Genomic DNA, 8,583 nt, shown 5'->3' with positions numbered 1-8,583 from the left:
TTCTCCACATCCTTACCAACGTGTGTTATTTTCCATTTTTGTATTATAGCCAACCTAGTGGGTGTGAAGTGGTATCTCTTTGTGGTTTTGATTTGCATTTCCTTACTGACTAATGATTTTGAGCATCTTTTCGTGTGCTTTTTGGCCATTTGCATACCTCCATTGGAAAAATGTCTGTTCAAGTCCATTGCCTATTTTTTTCTTTTACATCATAACATTGTTTATTATGTGAATTTTTTATAATACAAACAAAAAAACACAGAAATGCAATATATGGGTACAGCTAAATGCAGAATGGTGACTTTTTTTCCCTTCAAGAGGCCATGATTCCCATTTCTAATAAAACAAAGAGACTTAATATAGGTAGAAACAGGTTGGTCATTAGCTTCACAGTTTGGCCTAGAAATGATCTATAAATGCTTTCCCCCTACCCCTGCTACGTCCCATAAAATGCAAAGAGTTAAAGGAAAGTTTCCTTGTTGGTTCCTATCATATGAAGGGTGCTATATTCTATTTTAGCAGGACCAGTATATGGAAAATATCTAAATTATTATTTCAAAAGTGAAACAGTAATGAGATTCTGGCTAAAGAAGGCAATAAATAAGAATAATATATATTTAAAGTATCCAAAACAAACGAAAAGTTGACGCAAAAGCCATAAGTGCACTCACTGTAAGCATGTAGGGTTTTTTTTCCATATGTATTCTTAAACAATGGAAGTGTCAAAAAAAAAATAGAGTCAACTGTGTTAGTCTAAATTACATTATTGTATATGCCACATTGAATGGAACCTTTATATTATAATTATCACAGAGAAGCATAGTTTGCATCATATTATGGGAACTTATCCTCAATGAAAACCTTCCAGAGTCCTTTTATTTGGAATATCCTATAAACAATCAAATCACTAGAGCATGATTGTACAACAGTAAAATGTTCTCTTGCATTAAATTGAAGATACCTGTTTAATTAAAAAAAGAAAAGGTAGGAAAGGTACTAAGAGCTGTTACTTTCTAAGTACATAACACCCTAGACAATTCAAGCCATCTTAATTTCCATCAAGAACAACAACAAAAAAATTTTGTCATGCTGTTAAATTCATCATTGTGGATAAAACTGGTGTAAATTGGTCAAATGGATCCAACAAACACTGATGTCAGAGCTGGCGTACTGGCAACTGATACGTAACTTGTGGTCAATAGAGAGTTTGAAAGATCTTCTTTTTCTTCTTCTTTTTTTTTTCTTCTCCTTCTCCTTCCTCTTTCTTCTTTTTTCCTTCTTCTTCTGTCTTCTGATGGGGTGTCGCTCTGTCACCCAGGCTGGCGTGCAGTGTTGCAATCACAGCTCACTATAGATTTGAACTCCTGGACTTGAGCGATGCTGCCACCTTGGCCTCGCCAACAGCTGGGAATACAGGCATACTCTACCACACCCTTCCCTTTCTCCTTGTTCTTTCCAAGCTTCTTGAAGAGTCTGTCGTTCTAAAATATTTTGAGCTTCCCAGTTTGCTTTCTCATCCTCAAACTGACAACATTTTCCCTCTAATTCTTTGTGCTACGCTTCCAAATTCTTTGTCATTTGCTCGCGATGCCATTGGAGCTCGGCTTCAAAGTCCTTCGGTTTTAGAACTTTTTCTTCGACCTTCATCTCAAACACCTGCTCCACCTCCATCTCCATCATCTTAGCTACATGCTCCCTTCTTTCTTCTTCCCTTCGAGCCACAGGGCTCTTGGTAAGCTGCCTTTTAGTCTTTCTGTGATTGACTTCCTTACATGTCGCAGCAGCTAGTCTTCTGCTTCTGTAGTTCTTGAAATGTACATTATTAGTAACATCTTTTAAATCCTGCATGTGTGTTCTTATCAACATATTTCTTAGAATTGTAAAACGACAATGCTCACCATTTACAACTACCCCAGGGAAACTGCCTTCCTCTGACCCTTTCACCATTAACTTCAGTGCTAGCTTTACTACCTACCACAGCAAGAGATAAACAGTCCTTTCTCTTTTTAAAAGCTGGTTTTCTTCTTCATCATCTGTTTCTGGAAATTCCTGTATTTTACTTTTATATTCTTGGATTTCTTTCATTCTCTGGTTTTTAAACTGTTAGCATTCCTCTGGTGTGAGCATGTCTGCTTTGGCAGTAAGTGGGATGTTATTCACTTTTTCATGCAAACATTTCATAAACTCAGTATCCAGTGGTTTAAGTCCATGTCCTGAAGGAGCAATGAGGTGTAAACAACACTGCACCCTGTTATCAAGCATCTGACGTCTGTTTACTCGAGATCTGTGTTTAGGTATTCCTCAAATTTGCTGCCTGTGTAGTTGATACCAGGCTGCCAGCAATTACTGTTAGCTACTGCATCTCCACATCCTTGGGGTATGTATCAGCTATTGTGAGCAGCAACTGAACACCACCTTCTTTGATTAAAACTTTGGATTGTTCTACCTGTACAATCTTTTTAATTTTATGGGAAGGGCCTGGGGACTCTGGAGAATCCACATCTGTGAGGAATAATGAGTTAATGAGTGTCAACTTCCCCAGTCCAGATTCACCTACTACCATAGCATGAATTCAAACCCTCTCTTCACTGATCTTCTGTGTACTTGATTTGGGAGACTGGCAAATCCTACATTGCCTCCCTGGTTCTTCTGTTGAGCTAGTTGTGAAGAGCACATTTCCCTCATTCCAGTGTTCTAGATTCCCACGGCGCTGCTGTTGACACAGCTCTCACATTGCCCGTTTTTTAACTGGATCATTTGTCTTTTTGTTGTTGAGTTGTTAAGAGTTCTTTATATATTCTGGTTTCTAGACCCTTATCAGATGTATGATTTGCATATATTTTCTTCCATTGTGTAGGCTGCCTTTTCATTTTCTTGATAGTGTTTTTTGATGCACAAAAGTTTTTAATTTTGATGAAATACAGTTTATTCACTTTTTATTTTTTTGCTCATGCTCTTGGTGTCAAAAACATTTTGATGAGTGAAAGAAACCAAACCCCCGAAAGAGTACATACTATCTGATTCCATTTATATGAAATTCTAGCAAAGACAAATCGAAACGTGTCCGTGGTTGCCTGAGCTGACTGGGAAGGGAGGGCATGAGGGAACTTGTTGGCATGATGGGAATATTCTGTATCTTGATAGTGATGACGGTTACGTGGGTGTATACATTTGTCAAAATGTATCCAGCTGTACACTTAAAATGGATGTATTTTATCTTATCTATGTTATGTATGCCTCAATAAAGTTGATTTACAACAAAAGACTATGTACAATTTGCTCAATCTACTGTTGATGGACATTGAAATTTTTTCCAGAGTTTAGCTATTTCAAACAGTACCTCTATGAGCATTCTTGTACATGTACTTTTGTACACATATGTACTTATTCTAGTGGTATGTATATCTAGGCATTGCTGGGTCATGGATATGCAAACAGTCACATTTAGTAGATATTGCTAAACGGTTTTCTGAAGTGATTATACCAATTTACACGCCCATCAATTGTGGAGGAGAGTTCCAGTTGCTCCTTACCTTTGCTAACACTTGCTATTTATCAATCTTTTAAATTTTAGGCTTTCTAGTGGGTATACAGTGGTATGGAGTGTGGCTTTAATTTAGATTTTCTGAAGACTAATAAGGGTGATTACTTTTTATTTGGATTGTAACTTACAGTCTTTTTTATTATTAATTTGTAGGTGTTCTTTAAATATTTTGAATGAGGACTTTGTTAGTTATACATGTATAGCAGATATCTGATACGTAACCTGCTTTTCAGTTTCTTGTTAGTAATTTTGATAAGGAAATTTTATCAGAATTATAATTTTAATGTCATCTGAATTTTCTGTCTTTCGTTTTATAGTTAACCCTTTATGAATCCTGTTTAAGAAATTTTTTTCTATTCCATGGTCATAAAGATATCCTCCTACGTTCTTCAAGGTGCTTTATTCACAATTAAGCCTACAATTCACCTATAATTGATTACTTTTGCATGTGATATAAGGTCAGGATTAATTTTTTGCTCATATATATATTTATTTCACCCCACACTTATTTACTGAAAAATCTGTCCTTTTTTCATGGCTCTGTAATACCACTTTGATCATAAAGTATCTGTACATGTGTGGTCTTTTCCTGGACTTTCTTCTCTTCCAGGGGTTGGCCTGTGGCTCTTTGTACAGTTTCCAAACTAAGAATAGTTCTATATTTTTATAGAGTTGTTTAGAAAAAAAGAAGAATGTGCGACAGAGACTATATGTGTCCCACAAAACCTAAAATATTTACTGTCTGGCTCTTTATAGAAAAAGTTTACCATCCTTTGTTCTGTTCCATTGGTCACTTTCTTTGCACCAAGACAACACCATCTTAATTACTGCAGCTTTATAATAAGAGTAGAATTGCTATTGGGTAGAAACAGTTTTGCAGTTTTGCTTTTCGAGATTGGCTTGTCTGTTTTTGTCCATTTGCAGCATCATATAAGTTTTAGAACTGGGTTTTCAGTTTCTATACTCACACAAAAATCCTGCTAGAATTTCAATTGGTTTTATATTGTTTACAATATTTGAATATTTGAAATAGTGTATCTTCCAATCTATGAGTTCAACACTCCCATGATGAGTATCGAATTAGTCTGTATCTTTTGGGATAATCCTTCGATTTTTCTTCCCTAATCTCTTGATATAGTGAATTATATTGATTTAGTTTTCTTTTTATTTTTTAAAAAAAATATGGAATGCTTCATGAATTTGCATGTCATCCTTGTGCAGGGGCCATGCTGATCTTCTTGTTCCAGTTGTAGTATGTGTGCTGCTGAAGTGAGCTGATTTCTTTTTGACGTGTTAAACCAGCCATGCATTACTGGACTAAACCCAGCTTGTTCCTAATGTATGGTGCTTTTTAATAGATGACCACATTTGGTTTTCTGTTTTATTTAGAATTTTTGCATCTCTCTTCAAGGATTGCCTTCACCTAAAGGTGGGCCTTGGTCTTTTGATAATTGGTGTGTCATTTTGGATCCTCTGAGTAGAAGACACCAAGACAGAAGCAGATGCCAAGACAGGAGACAGGCAGATTTATTGAAGGAAATGCCTGTGAGGGGTAAAGAAGATGTGAGTGGGAGAGGACAGGGGAAAACTTCAGACTGTGGTTCGGGTCTGACCCTGTGACGGAAGAGAGGGACGAAAGCCATTGGCAGGAAGGGCCTTGGACTGCAGAAGAGATCTAAGAAGGTCTCTGCTAGGCCAGTGAGGGGTCCCCAGGCAAACACAGTGTTAGAGGAGTCCTGCTTTCGGCAGAATGGGGAAACGTGGCCTCAGTGTGAACGCAATGGTGGATCCAAAGTGAGTAGCTGCGGCCATCAGTCACTGTGTTCCCAGAAGTGGGTTCTTTGGAAGGAAGTCTGAGCGGCACACCTCCGTGCTGAACACAGTTGGGCTCTTTCTTTGTCACCGCTGCTCAAAGGTCGTATTCATTTGGGGGCCCCACCTGAAAGCATATGGCGTTTTCCAGAGCACTCCTCCTCGGCTGGCCCTGAATTCCCATTCTTGGTTCCCCAGCCTTTTGGGATGGATGGAAGCTCTGTGCCACTGCTCAGTCTCTCAGCCCTTACTTTGCAAACAGAAGATGCCTCAAGGCAAAAAGCAGTGCAAAACTGGGCTCACCTCTCTGGATTTCCTTCTGTTTGGGATCTTGTCCCTTTCAGCCATCTCTGCCTTGGTAGCTTTCCGATGCCTTCACACAATGTGGTTTACACTTTGCCTAGCTTTTCTCGTGGTGGTTCGTGGGTGTAAGAGTTGATTCTGTAACCAGCTAGTTCACCATAGGTAGATTTAGAAATTTTGGGCTATTCAAATTTAATGTAATTAATCATGTGTTTATTGTTTAATCTTCAGTTTTATTTTGAGATTTCTGTTGGTTCAGACATTCTTATATTTTTCTCTCTTTTCCTTTTTGAGATTAAAAAAAACATTTCTCTTTTATACTTTCTACTTGAGGTTAAATAATATGCTCTTTTAGTGATTATTCTAGATATTATAATATGCAAACTCATCATTGTCTAATGGTAATTAAAACTTTATTCTTTATTAAACAATATAAGGACTTTACTTAGAACATGTTAACTCAATATCTCCCTACTACCTACATGTTACTTTTATGTTGCGTTGCAGTTCTCTCAGGTTTTGTTTTTGTTTCATTTTGTGATTCTGAAATGTCTGTTTTGCCCTCATTTTTGAAAGGTATTTTTGCTAGGTATAGAATTCTTCAATAACATTGAAGATATTATTCTACTCTTTTGGCTTCTGTTATTGCTAGTAAGAAGTCATATTTTGATTTATTCTTTCTTTGAGGGTAAGCTTTTAAAAAATGTCTGCTCATAAGATTTTTACTGTATCTCTAATGCTTAGCTATTTCATGAGTCTACGTGAAGATTTCTTTTTATTTTTCTTGTTCGGGATTCATTGAGCTTCTCATAACTATGGATGGATATCTTTTGTCAGTTCTAGAAAATTTTCAGTAAGCATCACATCTCTTCACATATTATCTGGTTCCTAGTGTTCTCTTCTCTTCTGAGGCCCCAAGTAAACATGTATTAGAATTTCTTACTCCATCCCCCATGGCCACTCAATTCTTTATTTTTTGTTCTTTTTGTTCTTTTTGTCTTTCTGGTCTGCATTCTAGATAATTTCTTTCAGTGTGTGCCCAGCAAATTTCTTCTTAGTTAAGTTTTAAATTTTGATTATTAGAAGTTCTTTAGGGCACTACACCAAATACACTTGATCACTTTTCATAGCTTGTCTCTACCACTTTTAGGTTTATTTTTTTATTTCTTCAAACATGGTAAGCAGAGTTGTATTATAATCTGTGTCTGTTACCAGGAGTCTTTGTGGGTCTGTTCCTCTTGTTTAGTCTGGTGGTTTTAGTGCAGAGTGATGGTGGTATTGTTTTTGCCATATATTTTTTGATTATTTTGTGTTTGTTGACTTTCAAAAATTATTACTGGGAATTCTTTGAGATCTAAGATGAAAAAATCTTTTTTCCAAGGAGACTGGTGATTGCTTTTGTCGAGAGACAGGCTATTATCTGATTTTAGCCTACAAATCCATGTGCAATTTGGACCATAGCCACTTGATAGAAATTGCTTTTCTTCCTTTTTATTTTCTCCTACTTTGCGGAGCACCAAGGTAGCCTCTGGGTTGGTGGACCCATTATTTCCAGTTACTCTCACTCTGAAGAAGAGTCTCTTAATGGATTCCTAACTGTACAGGACTTGGGCTTTTTCTTTTGTCTGCTATGTGGAAAAGGCCTTAAAATGGAAGTTCACATTCAGTGGCCTGGACATGTGTTGTTTCATTGGTATCAACAGTATTTTGGGATATAATTTTCTAGTAGCTAGGCTTTAAATGTATATGCATTATGAATCAGATATAAATTAGCTGTTCCTCTATACCAGCCCAATTGGCTAGTACATTGATATATCATTGGATGATTTGCTGTCCATATGTGTGTCTTATTCAAATGTAGTTGTAATAAAATTACCAAATTATTTGTAGTTTGTTATTGTGGGCAATATTTCCTAATGTAAAATGTATAAGTATATGTATATACATATATATATGCACATACCAAGATAATAAGTGATTCTGTATGTTGCTAATAACAAGTTAACTTCAGACTATTTATTTTGTTCATCTTTAGTTGACAGGTGGGAAAATATGGGACAGGAGGGCTCCAGGGTCATCTTCTAACTAGGACATGGTCAGAACACTTGGGAGCCTCAGATATAAAGGACAGAAGGAAAGAATATATGTGAATTTTGACCTATTATATGTATTTTTAAAAGAGATTGAAAGAACTTGAAACTTTGCTTGAAAGAGAGATGCTTAAGCGGAAAGCGATAGCTGTTCTCAAATGTTTGGAAGGATGTTTTGTGCATGCTAGAATAGATTGTTTGGTGTTTCACAATTAGTAAAAGATGTAGATAGACCCTTTCCCCAATTCTCTACCAGAAAATCCCTACTCAGACTTCGGAGACAATTTATCTGAGTGATGGTTCATGCTGCGTGGTAAACAAGTATAGAATTTCTGCCTCTTGACATGCCCTGTCCTAGAGAGATGGTGGCAGCAGCACAAATCTGATGAAGGAAAGTAGAGAAACAAGAGGCAAATATTGGATATTAGAATATGCAAAGTAAAATTTTCTTACATACTTAGACTGGTCAGGATGTTTTATGGAAAAGAATGTTTTTATGTATTACTTTCAGAGCAAAGATCGTTAAAGATGGTAATTGTCTTTTATTGCTGAATCTTCAGTGCCTAGTAAGTGCATGATGCATACAGTAGGAGCGCAAATGTTTGTAGAGCAGATGTAGTGAGTAAAGGGAGGTACACTGGGACATCTCCTTTGATGACCACCCCTTGACTTGGCGCTCTTCCGCAACGGCTGTTTTCAAAGCTGTAAAATTTAGAATGTTAGTATCTGTACCTCTGCTGTTGAGGAAGAAAACAAGTTTCTTTACTGCCTTAATATTTTTCTTTCACTTTTTCCCATCAGTTCTGCTAACACAAAGTGTCAGTGGCACTTTTT

The 8,583-nt window shown here is 36.8% G+C and overlaps 1 pseudogene; it reads right to left on the bottom strand.

Moving 5' to 3' along the window:
* Positions 1-1,423: 1,423 nt before the first annotated feature.
* LOC105810370 lies at positions 1,424-8,440 on the bottom strand (annotated as a pseudogene).
* Between the last annotated feature and the right edge of the window lie 143 nt (positions 8,441-8,583).

The sequence above is a fragment of the Propithecus coquereli genome, unplaced genomic scaffold, assembly GCF_000956105.1.
Source record: "Propithecus coquereli isolate 6110/MARCELLA unplaced genomic scaffold, Pcoq_1.0 Scaffold103, whole genome shotgun sequence".
NCBI lineage: Eukaryota > Metazoa > Chordata > Mammalia > Primates > Indriidae > Propithecus > Propithecus coquereli.
This window is presented reverse-complemented; position numbering and strand designations above follow the sequence as displayed.